The sequence below is a fragment of the Nothoprocta perdicaria genome, unplaced genomic scaffold, assembly GCF_003342845.1.
Source record: "Nothoprocta perdicaria isolate Ctin4 unplaced genomic scaffold, notPer1 scaffold_61, whole genome shotgun sequence".
Lineage (NCBI taxonomy): Eukaryota > Metazoa > Chordata > Aves > Tinamiformes > Tinamidae > Nothoprocta > Nothoprocta perdicaria.
This window is the reverse complement of record NW_020455877.1, coordinates 2,858,073-2,880,452: the sequence shown is the minus strand read 5'-3', so window position 1 is coordinate 2,880,452 and position 22,380 is coordinate 2,858,073.

Below are 22,380 nucleotides of genomic sequence, written 5' to 3'. Positions count from 1 at the left end.
TTTTTTTTCTCGTTAACTTTGCCTAGCAGTTCCTTATTCATCCATGCAGGTCTCTTGCCCCGCTTACTCGACTTCTTTTTTGGGGCAATACACCGATCCTGAGCTTGGAGGAAGTGGTGCTTGAATATCAGCCAGCTCTCCTGGACCCCCTTTCCTTCTAGGACCCTGACCCTGGGGACTGTTCCACGGAGCTCCCTGAAGAGGTCGAAGTTGGCTCTAATGAAGTCCAGGGTAGCTATCCTACTTCTCACCCAGCTTCCTCCACGCAGGATTGTGAATTCCAACATCTCGTGGTCACTGCAGCCCAGACTGCCCCCAACTCTCACATTTCCCACTAGACCATCTCTGTTTGTTAGTATCAGGTCTAGCCACGCCCCTCCCCTTGTTGGCTCCTCAACCACCTGTATCAAGAAGTTATCTGCAATGTTCTGCAGGAACCTCCTGGACTGTTCCTGGCTATGTGGTTTTCCCAGTAGATATCAGGGTGGTTGAAGTCCCCCAGGAGGACCAGGGCCTGTGATCAGGAGGCTTCCCACAGCTGCCCGTAGAAGGCTTCATCTACTTCCTCGTCCTGGTCAGGAAGCCTGTAGTAAACTACCACCACCATGTCGCCCCTGTTGGCTTGCCCCTTTATCCTCACCCACAGGCTCTCTACTTGCGTTCCATTCTCTCCTATGCTGAGCTCTAAGCATTCCAGTTGCTCTCTCACATAAAGAGCAACTCTGCCACCTCGCCTTCCCGCCTTGTCCCTCCTGAAAAGCCTGTAGCCCTCCATGGCCACATTCCAGTCATGGGAGCTGTCCCACCTTGTCTCAGTAATTGCAATGAGATCTCCAGTTCCTCCTTTTTATTCCCCATGCTGCGTGTGTTTATGTAGAGGCATTTGAGCAGGGCTCCCAATGTGCCTCTCCTCCTTGTTGGGATAGCTGCAGCCTGACTGGGCAGGCTCTCTGAAGTTCTCCTATTTTGCCCTATGGCCTCTCCAGTCCTAGAGGACCCTTCACAGGCCACAGCTCTAGATTGCTGTGGATGGTGTGACGGGCCACCAGGCACCATCTCATCCGCCACCCCCACAGATACCACCCTCCCCCCTCAAATCTAGTTTAAAGCCCTCTTGATGAGCCCAGCTAGCTCCTGCCCCAGTGCCCTCTTCCCCCTTTGAGAAAGATGGACCCCATTGGGTGCCATCATGCCTGGTGTCACGTAAGACTTGCTGTTACCAAAGAAGCCAAAGTTATGGCGATGACACCAGTCATGGAGCCACATGTTAATAGACTGTACCTTATGATTTCTTTCTGTATTGCCAGCAGCGCTGGGAAGTATCGAACAGAAGATGATCTGCGCGCCTGTGTGGCTGATCGTCTGCCCCAACCCTCTAAAGTCTCTTTTAATTGCCCTCAGGCTACGCATTGCCGCTTCCTCTGCACCCACATGCAGGACCATCAAGGGGTAATAGTCCGTGGGTCGGACCGGTCTGGGAAGTCATCTGGTGACATCCCTAATCCGGGCCCCAGGAAGACAATAGACCTCTCTTGAGAGAGGGTCGGGTCTAGCAATCAGTCCCTCTGTTCCCAGAATCTGGGAATCACCCACAACAATAATCCTCCTATTCTGCCTCCTGTCCACAGTGACAACCTGCGCAGTTGGCCTTTCTGACTGCAGCACCTCCTTTGGAGGGGAGGGAGCCACCCCCTCACCCTCCACTGACTGCCCTACTTCCTTCAGGGCCTCATACCTGTTTGCTAGGGGGACCCTGTAGGGTGAGATGGGAGAAGGTTTCACCTTGCCACCCTGACCCTGGACGTTTATCCACACATTCCTCTGCTCTTTACCATCTTCATGTCTTGTCTTGGGGTTGGAACCTGTACCAACCTGTCGCTGCTGCTGAGCCCTCCCTGATGCCTGCCCCCATTTCTCCCTCTCTGACCTAGAGATTTTCCTTAATTTTTCCACCTCATCTTTTAGTTCAGCTACCATGTGGAGTAGGTCCTCCACCTGCTCACACCTCACACAGGTGTGCTCCCCCAGGCCGTCCATCGGAAGCGTCAGACTGCGGCACTCCTCGCAGCCCGACACCTGGACGGCTGCATGCTGGAGCAGCCGCTCAGTCTGGGTGCCTATCTCCTTCCTAGCGGGTGCTAACGCAGCCCTCCGGCGGGTGATTACCACGGTGGGTGCGGCAGGTGATTACCACGGTGGGTGCGCCGAGTAACCGCTCGCCGCCCTCCCTGCCTGCGCCAACCGCCGCGCCACGCCCTGCTGCCGCGCCGCGCTCCTGCTCGCTCGTGCTCCCTGGGGGCGGCTCTCGTAGGCGGGGGCTCGGGCCGCCTTGCCCTGCCGACTCCGCCCCCGCTGCGCCTGGGCCGCTCGCCCTGCTCGGGTGCGTGCGCTGCACTACGCGGCTTGGGGCCGGCGGTTTAGCTCCTCTCGGGTGGGTCTCACGGCGCGAGCCTCTGCTCCAAAGCCGTCACCTACGAGGATGAGCTAGAAAGGTGGAATGGCAATACAGTGGCACTTCACTGTATAAGACGATGCCCACAGATTCATGTGTTCTTTAGAAGACTCCATCCTTTTTGTCCTGGTGAGTAATATTGTACCTCAAGTTTGGGGATTATAATAATGCTTAAGGCAGTATTGCCAAAAGTCACTCACAAAATGCTATACCAAGTGGAATCTGGAGGCCCTTTCAGTCTTTATTACAAATATGCCAGTGATGTTACTGAATCAGTCTTGGAAAAATAAGTTGAAATTCTTTATCAGAAATCCCCAGATTCTGAAATTCTTTTTCCAGACTAATATTAACTCGTATTCTATAATATCCCTCCTACTTTAATGAATTTCCAATTTATGTAACCTTTCAGCTGTGAGAAAAACCTGTGTTTTGTTGTAGTTAGGTGTCATTTATAGTTTTACTTTGTCATTATCTTGCCTTGCCTTTCCGTGTACTCAGGATCAAATTGATTAATTTCCAAATCTTTCATTACTACCTCAAACTCTGAAGCTCCACTCACACCTCTCAATTCAAAGTCCCATTCCCTAGTCTCCAAACCCTTTTAAAAGTTTTGAATATACAGATTTATATAACAATGATTTGAAACTGTTTTGCAAAGAAATTGCACCAAACACCTCAACAAATAACTATGTGTTTCAGTAACTGCTTTTAGTCTTTGGAGTCAAATTCTGTAGATCTATATTACAGGAGGATATTAGGTTAGATGGCTGCCCAAAGCCTCTTCTGTGCATTTTTTTCCCCGTGACTTTTATCTTTTCTCTCTGGTATCTCAATCAGCTCTTCTACGCAATGTGGTGCTTGATAAATGACTGTACGTGGCAAATATGCCAACTCTTGCTGCCACTAGAAGTATTTTACTTTCAGTGATAGATCAAACCCTAAGACAAACTTTCTGCTCTTCCAGAACTGACAACTCCTTAGAACTCCTATACTTTAGATTACCTTCCTACACAACTTAAAAAACATATCATGATACTACCAATCTGACCTTAAACCCAAAGCAGACAGATTTCAATAGACTCATGACATCTGCTCATGTTCCCAGAGCTAAATCTATTTACCTGTAATCAAGACCATATTCAAATTATGCCAGTATCAATCCTGAGTACATGTTCAATTTATAACATCTGTTTATTGCTAAATACATGCCACAAGTTTTCTCACCACTGAGAGCTCAGGAGGATCTGTTGATACACTGTACCAATGCCAATTTGTGATTCTAAAATCATGCACACTCATTCCACCCTAACGCCAGGCCATGTGACTAAAATGAAAGGGTAAGAAAATGTTTCTTTTACAGTTAATAACAGAGTTACCATCTTGCATGCTTTGACTGCTCACTTCAAACTCAGAGTTTTTGACTGGACATTTAGGTTGGTATCAATATTTATTACTTCAAAATGATTTCTAAGAAGACAGATTCCACTCCTTTCTCCTTTAAACAATAAACAAAGAGAGAGGGAGAAAAAAAAGGCATTACTAAGAAAACTTTGTGCCATTCTAGGGTGGAATATATTCATCTTGAATATTTCCCTCTTACAAGATTTTTTTTGTTGTTATTGGCTTCTGCAAATGCTTCTTCTCTTCCTCCCATCTCCTTTCACTACATTTTATACTTCAGAGATGTTGAAAATCTTTCAGCTATAGACCTTTATTTAGCACATTCCTGCCTTCAGGCTGCTTTTCTCCATCTCAAATACATTAGTGAGATTTTATGCATCATACTGTGTGAACTCTTAAATGCACAGTCTGATCAATTTAATAGTGATTTTTCTTTGTGAGGCAAAAGGCTAAACATCATATGGCAAAACTAAGAAAGAAGTATTTTGCTTTGGTAACTATTTTATTTTCCCTGTTTGATAGTTTTCAATTTGATTTGTTTTCCAGGGACTCCACAAATGAGCAAAAATTTAGGTACTTTGTAGTTAAGTATATTCTTCCTTAACTCCTGTCATAAACAATAACATAAATGATGCTTAGAAAGTATAATCTACAAACAATTAAGCCTAATTTTTTATGTTTTCTGCACAGACCTATATTGAAAACATTAAAAAAATCAGACATTCTGCTTTATGCAAGGGTGTTATTTAATAAGGACTCAGCTGGAATATGGTAATACATGGTCAATTTGAAGGCTATTTTTTTTATCACTGGACATATTGACAGGTTTAATTGGGTAGTGGATTTTCAGAAGAACTTAATAGACATTGCTTTTCAAGATGCTCATTGAGGTACTGTTTAAGTATCATGATGCTTAGACATAAAACTTACCAAGTAAATGCTGAAGCATATATTTGAGATATGCATCAAATGCTAACAAGAGATAAACTTTTTTTAATTAAAAAAACAATCATTGAATCAGAGAATCATAGAATGGTTTAAGTTGGAAGGGATCGCTATAGATCATCTAGTCCAACCCTGCTGCTTAGGCAAGGAAACCTAGAACACATTACACAGGGTCACATACAGGTGGGCTTGAATATCTCCAAGGACTCCACAACCTCTCTGGGCATCCTGTTCCAGGGCTCTGTCACTCTCACAGTAAAGAAATTCTTCTTCATATGGAAATGAAACTTCCTGTGTTTTCAATTTATACCTCTTACCCCTTGTTTTGTTGCTGACCACCACTGAGAAAAGTTTAGTCCCATCTTCTTTACACTCTCCCCTCAGGCATTTATGCATATTTATAAGATCCCCTCTCAATAATCTATTCTCCAGGTTAAACAGGCCTAGCTCATTTAGTCTTTCCTCGTATGGCAGATGTTCGAGTCCCTTAATCATCTTGCTTGCTCTCCACTGGACCCTCTCTAGAAGTTCCATGTCCCTCATACTAAGGAGCCCCGAACTGCATGCAATACTCCAGGGGTGGCCTCAGCAGAGCTGAGTAGAGGGGCAGAATCACCTCCCTTGACCTGCTGGCAACACTCCTCCTGATGCAGGCCAGGATCCCATTGGCCTTCTTGGCCAAAAGGGTGCACTACTGACTCATGGTTAACTTGGTGTCAACCAGGACTCCCAGGTCCCTCTCTGTGGAGCTGCACTACAGAAGGTCAACCTCTATTCTGTACTGATGCCTGGGTTTATTCTTCCCCAGGTGCAGGACCCTGCACTTGTCCTTATTGAACATCATGAGGTTCCTCTCTGCCCAACTCTCCAGCCTGTCGTCCCGCTGAATGGCAGCACAGCCCTTTGGAGAGTCAGCCACTCAGTTTTGTATCAACCTCAGCTTGCTAGAGTGCACTCTGTCCTCTCATCCAAGTCATTGATGAATAAGTTGAATAGCACTGGGCTCAGTACTGACCCTTGGTTGACACGACTGGCCTCAGGAACTCAGCTCTGTTTATCACTGAAATGAATAGAAAAAATTTTGATTTTCCATAATATCTCTTTTTCTTTGCTTGAAGGAATCATTATAAATAATTAAGGTTTTTTTCTATTATGACATTGTTGAAAGTTTTAAAACAGGAATTGGGGTGGAAATGCAGTCTTTGGAGGATTTGATATACTGTTTCTGAAGATGGAATGAGGTTAATTGCTCTTTACTTACAGAAGAAGCTAAACTTCAAGAGCCATCAGTCACAAGAAATCTATTCCAATGAATATCATTCTAATTCAAAATCGTTAGGATATAGATAAGCAACGAATCAAGCCACCTTGAATTGGAAAACTATGTCCACAGTTCTGTCAAACCTGAAAGAGCTCAGTCCTGTGAATTAAAAAAAAAAAAGATGTGGTGGCTAAGATTTTCAGCAATACACACAATTCCTTTTGATTGATACCGCAAAGCATAAAGTGTCTGCCATAGAATGAGTTTCCTTGTTTTGTTTTTCATTCTGTTACTTGTTTGTACTCCTCCAACTGAAAAAAAAAAAAACCACCACCACCAACACAAGTAGACTGAAAAGAAAGTCAAGGTAGTAAACAGACGGGGCACTTAAATGATGGTGATGAAGGTCACAGAATCACAGAATGTTCAAGGTTGGAATGGACCTCTAGAGATCATCTAGTCCAACCATCCTGCTCAAGCGAGGACACCTAAAGCATGTGGCACAGGGCGGCATCCAGGCTGGTTTTGAAGACCTCCAGAGAAGGAAATTCCAAAACCTCCCTGGGCAGCCTGTTGCACTGCTCTGTGACCCTCACAGTGAAGAAATTCCTCCTCACCTGTAGATGGAACCTCCTCTGCTTCAACTTATACTCATTACCCCTTGTCCTGTCACTGGCCACCAATGAGAAAAGCTTGGCCCCTTTCTCCCTACATTCCTCCTTCATATACTTATACATGTTAATCAGATCCCTTCTCAGCCTTCTCTTCTCTAAGCTGAACAGGCCCAACTCACTCAGTTTCTCCTCCTACGAGAGATGTTCCATTCCCTTAATCATCTTTGTAGCGCCATTCAGCTACACATAGCTATTTAATTTGACAGCAGTGCAGGTTAAAATTTTACTTTTGTAATCTTTCTTGAAACTCTAAATTGCATTTGAAAGTTTAATAAAGCATATGTATACACAATATAACATATATTTGCAAAGTATTTTTTCTGTCTTCTTTTTTTTTTTAGATAAGGCAGGAATTACAACTGAAATGCAAGACACCAACACAGGATGTGAACTCTAGTATCAGAAAAGTCAATTTACCCATTAATTAAAATTCAAACTATGAAAGTAGATTCTGTGTGGAAATTTATATTGAAACAGCCTTTTTTTTTTTCTGCATGTACTATATTTTCTCTTAATATGTAATCCTATGACTTGTGAATTAAGTCAAAGGCTTACAAGTCAAATGTTTCTTTTTATTACCTGTCCTTTTGTCAAGGATACATAGAATACAAAAAATAATTTTTTTTTAGCTTAAGATATCTACCTGAATGGTCTGCTGAGTAGATTTTACATTGGAAATACTATTCTGATAGAATTAAAAGCAATATCTGTGACAGATCTTAATGAAAAAAGGCAAAAAGTTATTTGAAATTGGTAATTCTAGCAGTATTGCTTCTGTTTAACTTAAGACATGCATGATCCTTGAACTAAAGATGAACGACTCGAGTATGCACCTTGAGACTTTTGGGGACCTAATATGAAAAATAGCTGTAAAAACTGCTTTATTAAATTGTTTGCCTTTGTGTAAACAGCTATAATAGAAAAAGAGAGCATTTTAGTCCAAAATTCTGTTCCAGGTGTTTTTTGTTTTGTTTTGTCTTCCTAATAGCTATTTCAAGAACATTTGATATCATATGTTAAAACAGTAGAAGACAGAAACAATATTATATATCATAAGTAGTATTTTGACAAGCAAGAATAATTCTCTGGAAATCATTTCTTGAGGTAGCATATTCATTTACTTCATGTTTGGGCTTTGATGACATATTGCACAAAATTCTAGTGCATTGATGTATGAGGTAACTGAATTGTTTTCTCAGTATGGATTCATTAAATTGTAACATCAGTAGCATTTTCAAAGACTTTGGTGGAAAAGATTGAACCTAATTTTGATTTCAGATTTTTTTTTTTTTTTGAAATGCTATGGAAAAATCTATCTATAATATTATATTTAGGGCCATTTTTCAGAGTGTAATAACTATAGTGTGATATGAGTGTATACATATGTAAAATCAATATTGACCCCTGAAGCTTGTGCTGTTTTTGGAGGGTTGGGCAGAGAGGTTCATGAGGTTCAGCAACGATAAATGCAGGGTCCTGCATCTGTGGAGGAATAAACTCCAGGCACCAGTACAGAATAGGGGTTGGCCTGCGGGAGAGCAGCTCCACAGAGAGGGACCTGGGAGTCCTGGTTGACACCACGTTAACCATGAGTCAGCAGTGCGCCCTCGTGGCCAAGAAGGCCAATGGGATCCTGGCCTGCATCAGGAGGAGTGTTGCTGAAAGGTCAAGGGAGGTGATTCTGCCCCCCTACTCGGCTCTGCTGAGGCTACCCCTGACCAAGTGAGCTGGGGCCTGGGCCTGTTTAACCTGGAGAAGGGAAGGTTAAGAGGGAATCGGATCAGTATGTATAAATACCTGAAAGATGAATGTAGTGAGGAGGGGGCCAAACTCTTCTCGGTGACAAGACATGGGGCAATGGGTACAAGTTGAAACACAAGAAGTCCAATTTGCATGTGAGGAAGAACTTCTTCACAGTGATCCCGACTGAGTCCTGGAACAGGCTGCCCGGAGAGGCTGTGGAATGTCTCACTCCGGAGATATTCAAAACTCACCTGGATGTGACTCTTTACCACATGCTCTGGGTGTTCCTGGTAGACTATATGATCTCTAGAGGTCCCTTCCAACCTTAGCCATTTTGTGACTGTGTGATTCTTTGTTAACTTCAGATAAAGAGTGCTGCAGTAGTCAGATTTTGAAGTGATAGAAACCTCAAAAACAAACTAAAATATGAATTCTGCTACCACTAGTGTTCAAGTCCAAGATCTAGTTTAAATCTTAAGCTTTTGATACTCTTTAATATATATATTTGCAGATATCATATATGGCCGGTCAAAATGGTAAATTAGACTAGATTAAATTAGTCTAGTAAAAGAGGAAGAGATCTGAATAAATTTTGAAAGAAAGGGAGAGCCAGCAATATATAACTAGGCAATTTGTGACATTATTATTGGATACTGGATGTTTTAAAATATTGCAAAAAGTTATTGACTGGATAATAAATTTTATGTGTTCTTTATATGATCTTCATTCTTGACCCTCATATTTATTTTCTTGTTCTCTGTTTATTTTTTCTTCAAATATGTGTCATACAGAGAAATCTTACACCATTTTAGGTCTGAGAATATTTGTCTAATTGGTTATGCATTGTCACATAAGAGATTTGCAGATGAGTTTTGAAATTAATCTTTAAAAAATGAGCTAACTTATGTGTCTAAACCTTGCCCTAGAAAAGTTTGTTAGAGAAAAGTACGAGAAAGGATTCACTTCTTAAATAGTAATAGAATGCTTCTACTTCTGTATTTCACATGGTAATTTTTATTTGATGATGCAATTTCAAAAAGATTCCCTAAAAAGTGTGTAATTTCATTCTAGAGTTTATTAAGGAAAATGTCAAAAGACAGATATTTCAGAACATTTAAAACTAAACCAGGTAAAAATTATTAGTTGTCAGAGAAAGTAACAGTCCAATGACATTTCATAGGACTTTTTAGTCTCGAAACAAAGAAATTCTTTGACTCTCTAATTTTATGTATTTTATTAGTGCTTCCCATAAGTATCTTAAGTCTAATGAACTCTTCCACTCTACAAGATTTTTCATGATAAATTTTAAATATCATCTTGAACAAAGTGAGAAATTTGACCTTAACTATTTAGCTTTGTCTATATAATGTTCAAAGAGATATCTGATTCAAAATGTAATTCTGATATAAAATTATGATCCATAATTAAGGAACCTATCTTCTAGGCCCCTTTCTTTATAGAATTGATTTCCATCAGAGGAGCAAATGACATAGAAAAGATCGTTATCTAAAAGTGTAGGTCAACAGCAAGTGGTAAGAATTACTTAGCAATTTTTCAATGAAGAGCATCTTCAGATTGTAAAGGAAGAATGGTGAGTACAACTTTCAGTCACAAAACTCCCATGTGAGTTTTGTTCCTTAAAATATCTCTAAAAAAATGAAAAGTTAAAAATGAGGGTCAAAGTGTCTTAGTTATTAATGATTAATTAGTCTGAGGGTCTTAGCTATTAATGATTAATTACATTCAAATCTGAGTTGAGAGAGGCAGAAAAGACTTCACTCTATACAGGAACTGTAGGTAGAAGGCATCTTTGGGGAAAAAAAAAAAAAAAAAAGGTTTATTCTTCCATTGCAATTATTGGCAAAAGTTTCCTGAACTTCAGCACGTGAACTTTCCAGCAGATGGATAGGGGTATCTTTTAATACTGATTTTTATCTCCATATGTTTTCATTTAACACATCTGATCAGTAAAGAACCTGTTAAATATACCTGTTGTTCTGTTTTTGAGACATTGCTCCCACATACAGAGACAGGTTCATAATTTTTCTATATAATGAAAATAAATTCTGGAAGATCATTATATTTATTTACTGTTGTGGTGACATGTTTCCTGTGAAGACTGATTTGTTAATTTAGCTTAGGCATACATCTATGAAGCATTCTTACACCACCTTCATTTGCTGTTTTCCACAGTTTGCTTGTTTTCATGAAATACAAAAACATTCTGGCCATGCTGGTGTAGCTGGAAGAATCTGAAGTTAAGCATTAAAAAAAATGAAAATCTAAAATTAATTTTAGTTCATTATTGTATGAACTAACAGAAAAAGGAACTCAATCTTCAGTGAAATCAAATCTCAATATTTCTAAGGTTATTAAAGCAGTTTGGCAAGAACTACTATGGACTAAGATGTTACTCAAATATCTAATTAGGTTTTTTTCTAACTTACATGAACATGAATACACAGAGAAGAGCACTGTGGAAACAGGCTAGTGATATCTATTGAACATGGTATCTTTGAATAGAGTTAGTTGTGCTACGAACAAGTGATTCCTTGTGGATTGATGTTGACAAGTTCTGCAGAGTGGCATAACAAGCTCATCTGCTGTAAGACATGTAAGTGTATTACGGCTTTCTGGCATTGAGTTAAGGAAACTTGGGATATTATAAACACAACCTTTGATAAAGTGTTTGTAACTTGTAAACACATTGTAAAGTGTTTGTGTCATTTTCAATTGCTATTGCTTAATCAAATCCAGAACCACTAGGAATTTGTTATTCTACATCATACTACCTGTGTTAGGTATTGGTAGAACAACTTCTAATGTCAAGCTAGCAAAGAGAATGACAGATACTTTTGTTGTGGAAATGTTAAACATCTTAGAAATTAGTTGTGCTTTGGTGGCTTTTAATTAGATTCATCAATTGAAATAGATTGTATCAATTGAAATTTACAGTACTTCCAAAATACAAATTGGAGAGAGAGATAGAGAAATGTAATGCAATGCAATGCAATTAAACATAATTTAATTTAATTTAATTTAAAGTAATAAAAAAGTTCCTGAAGTTTTCAATTAGTTTCAAAACCAGATGTTCTCAGATGTGTTCATGTAAGCAGTGAATCAAGAGATTTTGGTCCTAATGAATAAAGATAATGTATTATTAAGCTGGCAGCTTCCAATAAGAGATTTCAAAATGACCCAGAACCATAGCAAAAAGATATATATTTTGAATCTTCTCTCTTATTTACTCTATTTTCATATTTTTTCTTGTACTTTATAATATATAGTGTGATTCCCATAGACACATTTTCTTGAGTAGGATAAATGATTCTTGAGAATACATCTAAATTTTGCACTTTTAGCTGTAGTATCACAGTATATTAATGTTTGATACAGTTCTAGTTTCCTTCCCCCAAATTACATTTCTACTTTGATCTAAAAATTCTAAATGAAAAATAATGGAAATAACAGCCTCAATATGATAAATACTTTAATGTCAAATATGAGTAAGTAGATTCTTTATCATGTTTAGCTATCTTCCCTTCCTCCAATTAGTGTTCTCCATCATACTATTTTATCATTAAGTGATTATGAGATTTCTAAAATTTATATCTTAGATAAAAAACAAGGGTTTCTTTTCCAGTTCTGAGCTCCCTAGTAGTAAGACATGGATTGACTATTCTGAATCCAGCAAGGGCTGACAAAGATGATAAAGGGAATGGAACATTTCTCATGCAAGCAGAGGCTGAAGAGAACTAGGACGTTCAGCCTGATGAAGAGAAGCTTGAGGGAGGGCCTTATCTATGTGTTTAAGTATGAGATAAAAGGGTGTAGAGACAGTGCCAGACTCTTCTCAATGGTCCCAAGACAAGAGGTGTTGGACACAAACTGAAAGATAAGAAAACTTAAACACTGTATCAGTCAGTGTGACTTACTAAACACTGGAACAAGTTACCCAGAGATGTTGTAAAGTCTCCGTACTCGGAGATATTCAAAAATCATCTGGATGGGGTCCTAGGCAATGTACTCTAGGTGACCCTGCTTGAGCAGGGTGTTTTAACTGGATAATCTGCAGAGGTCTCTGCCAACCTCAGCTATTCTATCATTCTGTTATTCTGTTTTGTAAACTTGATGAATTCACTTACGTGAATTTCTACACAGTCTACACAAACTTTTGTGCTCCATTTTCAGGAATGAGTCAGAAGAGCTATTATATACACAACCTATTATATACAACAACATTATGTGTTGTATATGCACAATACATTCAGATTACCTTGTTGCCTTTAACTGAGAAAACTATTTGGGTAGCCACTTCCCATCTTTGTTTCCTTTTCCTGTAAAGGGCAGTGAATTCTATACTGAATTGACAGCATGTCAGATGAAGAAACATCCATTTAGCATATTTTGCTTTGGCCTTTCTCTTTTGCATCCTTTTTACATTTTTTTTTTTTATATTTTATAGTAGGTAAGGTGACTAACACCCTCACTTCCACTCTTTTTTAGAATATATTAGTCTTGAAAAATTCCCATGTATTCTACACAGTTGAGTAAGATCTCTTAGACTGACTTTTTGGAAACTTTTTGAAATATAATATGTGCATATAAATATATTTTATTCAGTTCTATACCGTTTTGAACATGGCTTTAGATTTTTTGTGATATATTGTTTTACCTGTCAGCACTGGCATGTTCTCATCTTCAGAAGACACTCACAACAGCTACATGTCAGTTCTTTCTCAATCTGTTGTATAATTTATTTTATATAGCTTTAAATGTTTTCAGTGTATGTCGATCAGCTTTTGATCTAGACAGATAAGTATATATATTGATGACTAACACAAATCATATGAGTACCTATTCCCTTTAGGTGATATAATGTATATCATAATTATAATATATAATATATATTATATATTTATCACATATTAATATAATATGTATTGTATATTAATTATACAATTAATAAATGTAAAAAATTAAGTCTTTACAATGAATATTGCTCAAATAGATCTCTCATTTTTCCTTTTTTTAAATGCAAACACAAGTAAATTACTCTGATGAATGTATGTAAATAAAGGGTGAAGTGCCAAAGTAACTATGCATCAGAGGAATACTCCAGGCACCAAAGAACTACAGAGTTTCAGTCTGACTTGGTAAGCAGCCTACTCAATTATTAAATCACCTATTAAAGCCTAGTTCCAGAACTTTATTCTTTTTAGTATATAATGATTTCTCCTTTTTCTGTCTCAGTTGTTCAGACTCCTGGAGCCTAGGAGATCCACTCCTTGTTAGATCTTCATTTTGATTAGGCCACTAAAATTAGCTGATGTTAAAAGTCATACCTCTACTAAATGCACATGGAATGGCTGTTAAAATATTTTGACTGTGAAATTTGAATACCAAAGAATAATGGAACATTAATAGCAAAATTTTAGCATTATGAAAAAGTTTTCAATAAATATTTTTATTTTCCCCAAGCATTGATCCAATTTCTGGATGTAAAGTAACAGCTATGTAACAAAAATATGAAAGACATCTTTCAGAAAATAGAAGTCTTTCCAATTTAATTTCACTTGTTTTTAAATGCCCAAGGAGCAATCTATGTGCAAAAGATTCTTGCTAAAACTAAAATTAGAAATTTATTTTTTCTCAATTATTTTCTGCATGCTAGTTCAACTACTTTTGGAAGCAACTTTTGTTTTTCCAACAGTGAACTAGAGGCAATGCAAATTAATTTAAAATACTTCAAGTGAGAATTGGTGTAGCTGTCAATTCATGTAGATTTGTTTTCATTGAACAGAGCTGAGATCAGTAGTCTAAGAAGAGATGTATAGACTATGATCTATGTGAGAGAGTAGCTTTCTGGTTGTTTAGAGAAGTGACAGGACTTCATTCCTGGATAAAATGTTTAGCAAGCTCCCAAGATGCCTATAGTCAAGGCAATTCAATCTGAATTCTTGTTGTGTTGCGAGCGGTCATTTCCCCAGTGCTATCAACCAAGTGTTAACAGTGACAGCTTTACAAACCATGAACTCCAGAGGAAAAGTGCAGTTATTCATCTAGCTTCATCACTGCATTTTTGAAGAGAGAGCTAAATCAGGCATTTCTAAATTCTTTTATTTATGTCAAAGTGTTCCAAGAAAACCTTCATGTTTTCATTCCCCTTCTTGCTCTCCAAATGCATATGTTGTGCAGCCAATTAATTTATAAAATATGTACTATGCCAGAATTGCATGATACAGAATGTCCAGGAATCCTGGCCTTTGATATGCCCACCTCTCTTTCCATCCCCTGCAACTACCATTTGTCATTCCTGCCTCTTAAGCTTTCACTGTTGTGTTGGCAACAGCACTTGGTGAGTGGGAGCAGCAAACAGATTTTAAAATGAGTAAAAAAATGAGTAATTCCAGCTCCTGTTACCACTCCAAAGGAGGGGACAGAATATCTTAAGGTGCTGTTGTCCCCAAGCTCTTCTTATCAGGAAATCATCTCTCTGGACAGTAAAGCTCAGAGGGTTTTTTTTTTTTTTTTTTTTTTTTTTTTTTTTCTTTTTTTTTTCTTTTTTGACTGGTTTTTTTTTTTTTTTTTTTTTTTTTTTTTTGGCCTTTTTTTCTTTTTTAATATTCTTTACATAAGTATAGCAGGGGTGACAACATGAAATGGCATCTTTTTTGATTCTTAGGAAAAAAAAGAATGAAATTAAATAAAATATTGTACTAAAGCTATTTAGAAACATCTTTAGCATTTACAATGTGCCAATAAAGAAAAAAATCAGCTGAGAAGATACAGACACAAGGCTTCAGTAATAGATTTTTTGAGTCACATATGCTAAAGCTGCTCTCTTCTAAACATGGCATCTTTTGTTGAACTGTTACTGTAGTTTATGCAAATTGCTTAATTTGCAGCTAATTATTTGATTGCATACAAAGTGTGAATAATGGATGGTAACACAAGCATGCAATGTTTTGATTTTCTTGCTAAGAACAGACAGCCTCAGCCAACAATGCAAGTCAATTATTATAAAAGCATACAGGAAAGATGGAAATAGTGAATATTGTAATGGCTCTGTATTGTATGACATACACATCCTTATTTTTGTTTACTAATTCAGTGAGTGCTAGTTCAGAACAAAACACTCCAACAAAATATCACTGGATAAAATCCTTTTCAATGAAAAACAAAATACACTAGTTTAGATATGTCTGGTTTTGTGAGGAGTCTCCCATTTAACCCATGATGAACAAGAAAGAAAATTCTAAGAAAATTATGTTATATCCAAAACTTAAAAAATATATTAAAAACTTATTAAAAATTATAAACACTAGCAAATATTTTCCCTAGAAAAAGATATTCACAGTTGGATCCAAAAGGACTCTAAATCACAAGCATGTCACATTAGATACTGGAATCCTCTCTGCAGAGCTAGATTTATTATTTTCTCAACAGCTGGCTGATATAATATCCAATTTTAATTTCTCAGGGTGATTGTAAAATAAAAGTAATATTTGCTTTCTATTATCATTATGCAAAATCAAAATATTAATGACATACATTTATAAATTATCTTACTGTTTCACTATAAATGGTGACTTACCATTTACTATCATTATGATTGTTTTAATTCCACTGGATGTAAATCCACTTCTCTATTTGTTGTAATAAAAATAATTTAATTGTAAAAATTTCCTTTGACCTGAGAAATCACTACTAAGTTTAACTTTTTTTTTCTGTTTATGCTTTTAGACATTTGAAAATATCATTAGCCTTTAAGCACAACATCTTGAACTCTTGTTTCAATATCTTTTAAACAATTCCATGTATTAGAACAAAAGGAAAAACATCTTTGTTTTCCTTTAGTGGAAATAATATTTATTTCCTTCTTGAAATATTTTATGGTCACTGAATCATGTTTCTGTCATATATGAGTTGGCTTGTTTTTTTTTCTTTTCCTTTCAGTATGTCTCAGTAAGCATGACATCAGTCGATGAATGTAAAATGTCTTTTTTTTTCTTCTTTTTTTTTTTCAATTGAAAACAACTATTTTGTGCCCCTGCATCTTTGCCTGTACTACAGAATCATAGAAACCTTATGGTGGGAAAATACCTTCAAGATCATCAAGTCCAGCTGTAAGCCCTTCACCGTCATGCCTACTAAACTATGTCCTAAGTGACTCATCTACACGTTTCTTAAACAATGCCAGGGACAGTGACTCCAACACCTCCTGGACAGCAAGTTGCAATGCTTCACCACTCTTTCCGTGTAGCACTTTTTCCTAATATCTAATCTGAATGTCCTCTGGTGCAACTTGAGGCCATTTCCTCTTGTCCTATCAGTAGTTATTGTGGAAAAGAGACCAACTGCCTCAGTATACCTTCCTTTCATGTGTTTGTAGAGAGCAATAAGGTATCCTCTGAGACTCCTCTTTTGACTAAGTAACATCAGCTCCCTCATCCGCTCCTTGTAAGGTCTTTGTTCCAGCCCCTTCACCAGCTTTGCTGTCCTCCTTTGGAGACACTCGATCACCTCAATCTATTTTCTTTTTGCAGTGAGAGGATCAAAAGTGAACACAGTATTCAAGGTGTGGCCTCACCAGTGCCAAGTACAGGGGCATGATCGCTTCCCTGTTCCTGCTGCCTACACTGTTCCTAATATAAGCCTAGAGGCTGTTGGCCGCCTTGGCCACCTGGGCACACTGCTGTCTCATGTTCAGCCATTTGTCAACCAACACCCACAGATGATTTTCTGCCACACAGCTCTCCAGCCATTCTACCCCAAGCCCGTAATGTTGCATGGGGTTGTGACCAAAGTGCAGCAGCTTGCACTTGGCCTTGTTGAACCTCATGTAGTCGGCCTCGGCCCCACCAATCCAGCCTGATGAGATCCCTCTCTACAGCCTTCCTACCCTCAAGCAGACTAACCCTTCCAGCTTGGAAGCTCAATCCCCTCATCCAGATGAAGAGATTACAAAAGACTGGTCCCAACACTGACCTTTGGGGAGCTCCACTCATGACCCATGGCCAGCTGGATTTACCTTCAATCACCACAACTCTGTGTGTGCCTGGCCATTCAGTCAGTTTCTCACCCAGCAAAGAGTCTAAGACATGAGCTGCCAGCTTCTCCAGGAGAAGGCAGCAGGAGACAGTATCAAAGGTTTTCCTAAAGTCTACAGCCTTTTCCGCATCCACTAAGCAGGTAACATGGTCATAGAATGAGATCAGGTTGGTCAGGCAGGACCTGCCTTTCATGAACCCATGTTTTCTGGGCCTAATCCCCTGTTTGTGATGCATATAATGTGAATCACTCTCAAGAAGATCTGCTGCATAGCTTTCCCCAATAGTTCTCCAGGTCCTCCATCTGACTCTGTAGATGGGTGTCACATTGGAAGTCTCCCATTGTCTGGGACATCTCTGGTTGAACAGGACCACTGAAAGATGATGGAGGGTTGCTTGGTGAGCACTTCTTTTAGTTCCAACAGAACCCTCACGTTCTCCTTGTCTATTCTTATGCATAAGATTTTCATCTTCTAGGATTTCTATTTGTTCATTTCTGCCCAGTCTAACATAACAATTCAACTTGCTACTACATCAATAATTTGCTCCTGTTAAACTTATATGAATATTTGTAGATTCCAGGAATTCTGCTGTAGTAACTCTCAGGATGGCTAAGGTAATACTTGAACTATTCTAAAGAGTATTGCCTGTAGGTTGAGAGGAAATGATCTCAAGAATGCTTTAATATTATTATTAAAGAAAAATAAAGTAGTAGTAAAAATTCTTTTGAAATGAAGGAATAAATTACAACCCATATCTCACTATATTAAGCTATATTAAGTCAGATAAAGGGAAAAAAAAAAGGTATGGAAATATTTTACTTAGGAAATAATGATTTAACTTTTCTTAGCCTTGTAGGTTGTACAGAAATTGGAAGGTCTACCGCACTCTTTTTGGGTAACATTTTTAACTACATCACTCACTTCCTGAAACTAAGTAAAATCATAATTTTTGCCCCAAGGAATTTACCCAGCTCAGATTAGATCATAGCATGAATCACTCACTCAAATTTCAGAGTGATTAATAACATGATTCTGTCTTCTGTTTAATATCTGTTCATCTGTGGGAGTTGCTACCATGTTGGACTTATTTCTTATGTTTTGATTATATTTTTTCAGCATTTCTTAAAGACATAATAGCTCCCTGGAAAGCAGACACTCATATTACATTGACATTCTCAGAAGATGAGCTTGTCTTTCATATTGTTTGACCATTTCATTTTTGGATTAATATTTGCATATTATGAAAGCAAATATCACTTGGAACATGTCTACAATCTCCACTATTAACTTCTAATGAAAAATTCAATGGTACTTGAAGACTCCACTCAGGATGTAAGGGTGAGTTACTGTTTTTTCACATACCCTTTTTAGCAAAGTGTAGCTTAAGGGAAAACCTTAATAAGAGACAGTGGTGACATTTTACATCAGATAACTGAAGAAAGTGGACTGTAGAGAAGGGGCAACATAGTGAAAATATCTAAGACGTTTAAAAGTGAATGTGGATATATAGCACTTACTCTGCTGGTCTAATAATGGAATATGAGCATGGACTGCATGGCTACTTAACCTTGGTAGTGACTGAAGAATAGTCACAAATACAGAAGTGTAGGCCAGCATCATTTTAGACTAAGACATGATATGAAAAAAAAAGAGTCTAGTTCTGATTTTTTAAACCTTTTGGATTATTTGTTTTTCATAAAATGATTATAAAAATAGCAAGTAAGTAGCCAGTGCCCAGAAAGTTCATCTGTTTTGAAAGCTAAATTCTCAGGCATAGCAGTAGCAATTTCAGATCTGTGAGTCTTAAAACAGAGAAGCAAGCATTGGTAGGAAGATTCACAGGACACAATATCCTCAGTTACCCTCTGAACATCAGTATTATGAGGAAATTTAAGCTAGACTAAGCAGAACTAGGAAATTTTGTCTTGTGGTCCACAGTCCATGTACAACAGCCATTTTTTCTTCACAGGCACCAAAATGTTTTAAAGGAACTACTCCAATGGTTCTTTAATGCTGTTTCATGGCATGAAACAATCTAATTTACATATAGATTAAGAAGGTATATATGTTATATATGATACTACAAACAAATGAGGAGGTCAAATGCTTTGTTATGTTAGTTCAGTATTGCTTCATTTGCATTTGCATTATAATATCATTAAATGCTACAGCTTTAACATACAGCATATGGGAAACATTTACTATTAAAATGACCTAACTTCATAAAAAATACAGATCAGTTGTCAAGTGTCAAGTTTAATTACTTAATCTAAATATCCTTCAAACTTAAATAAATTGATAAATCACAAAGTTTATTGCCATTCTACTACCTACTGAAAAAAAAAAAAAAAACAGAACAGACATATGTTCTCTCTTAGAACTTCTCAGTCACAGTGGTGCAATATTAAAAAATTCACATACAAACATTAGCATAACTATATACCAGGAATGCATTTAAGTTATTTTATCAAAAGGAATTTTATCAGAAGGAGAATACAAAGAAAAATTTTATAAAAAAAAAAAAGTTTATAATAAGCACTCAAAACCAAAAAGCTCAGCAGATAATTATATACTGAAGGTACACATCTAAGCAAAATATTTCTTTGAAATTTCCTAAGAAAAGGAATAGGATGTTATAGGATAACATTGACATACTGGTAGAGAATGAATAAGAGGAAATCTATGGGCATGTTTTGTTGGTAATGCCTATATGAAATTTTTATAATTCCAGTCTTTCATAGTTTTTTAAGATTTTTTTTTTTGTTTCTATGAAATCACAGTTTTGTCACATAATTACTTTTTTATTTGATTTCTTTGGCATATTTTCCCCCATGTTGTATATTTTCTCTCTTAGACATTCCATTTTGCCTATGTTTTATTTATGATTCCATTTTCTATTAAATATATACTCTATACCATTTTCAGGAGTCGCAGTTGAAAGGCGGAACTCTTAATCTTTGAATTTGCTGAGATTTTAAATGTGCATACTTAATAGAGATTTAACATAGCTTTTTGCATTTAGTTTATTGTTTATGGGTATTCATCCATCAACTCTCAAATTCTAATGTGTTGAACATTAGTCATATTCCACAGAGATTTGCTGGATCATGTGAAACCTATAAATTTCCAACTAATTTTAGGTGTTTTAAAGGAAAGAAGTGAGTGAGATATGAAAAAAAAATGAAAAAGAGATTCATCCATTACATGCAAACTGGGGAGAAATAGTTTCCACTGTGTGAAACAGAGACTAGTGAATAGTTCAGGAAACAGGAAATTACTTCCTCATACAAAAGAAATAGTATAGTTGTCCCATAGAGGGCTAAGTTTCTGAGCAATGCTAACAAAGTCAGAGTAGTAAATAAAGAAGTGTCTAGGTGAGGAGACAATTCACACTACCATTTCATGTTTTAAACCTTTGGCCACAGAAATAAGTGGGAAATGAAGTCTTAGAATTTGTCCACACTTAGGAGTAGTTATGTTTTTTTGTTTGTTTGTTTTGTTTTTTTTTTGTTGTTGTGTTTTTTTCTCTTCTCTGTTCTCTGCATTACTGTTTTTCTCATTATTGTTGATAATATTTTAATATTATCCTAGATTATGAATGAAGCCTCTGAATGATGAACAGAAATTAGTGAATCCTTTTAGGACCTTGAATGAATATTATATAATATAAGACATAATCAAGAAATCAGTGGTACTACCTTCTATTATCTACTTCTTAAAATTGAACATAATTAATTACAATATTTGGCAAGCCAAAGAAAAAGAAGTACACAAATAATTTGTTCCTTTCAATTAAAAACAAAATATGAAATAATTTTTGTCCCAAGGTAGCTTCTTCATTTTCTTTTTGTTTATCTCTACTTTCAGGTTCCATTAACATTTAGACAACAACCCTACAGCACAGGCTTTTTGCTCTGTAAGTTTATGCCTAGTGTTTAGGCTTCAGGCTGTACAATTTTCCTCTTCTTCCCAAGTATGTTCATGCCTTTTTCTTTCTTAGGTTCTTTCAGTATATTCAATTTGCAGTACCACTGTTTATTTTTAAGTATGTCAAAGAATAAAACATATTTTCTTTTACTTCGGTAGTTTTATCTAATCTTCTAGAAAGTCATATTCATCATGATTACATACTGGGAGAGGCATGCCAATCCCTGGCCATGCAATTGAAATGCAAGGAAGCAGTCCAGGATTGAACAACAATTCATCTCGTATTCTTGACAGTGAAGGAACTAAAGCTCTGAGACTTCTTAAGACATATGTATGTACAGTAAGATAGTTGCTTTTCAATGTGGATAGTTGCGTTTCAGTGTGGATACAGCTTCATGATGAGTGTGAAGAAGGGGAAGCCATCTCTTCTGAATGCAAGGGAAGGGATGCAGACCTTATAAATGCAGAGAAGAGGTAGCTAGTGTGAGGAATACTTGGTGCGAGGATAAAGAGGTCCTTTCATACTCCTTTTGCATTCTTTTCAGAGGCATCCACTGTGCCTTTGAATTCAGGAAGAAATGAGAAACATAGGAGTCCTAATTTTAAGAAGTTCAGGAGTACTATAGAGGTCTGAGACTATCTAGATGATAAGACATGGACAGGTAATAGACAGCAGCAACACCTAAGAGAGAAGCTCTAAAAATTAAACTGAACAAAGAACTTCAGCTGAGGAGGTTAGAACCAGGACACTGAGTTTGAGAATTGTCAAAAGTGTAATAAGATGACTGGAAACAGAAATTTGCAGAAAAACTGCACATAATTGGGTTATCAAAGGTCTTATTTCAATGTTTAGGCACTGGACTACTGAAATAAGGTCCTACAGTGTCCTTGACTTATTTGAACTTGTGAGGCCTTGGAGGGT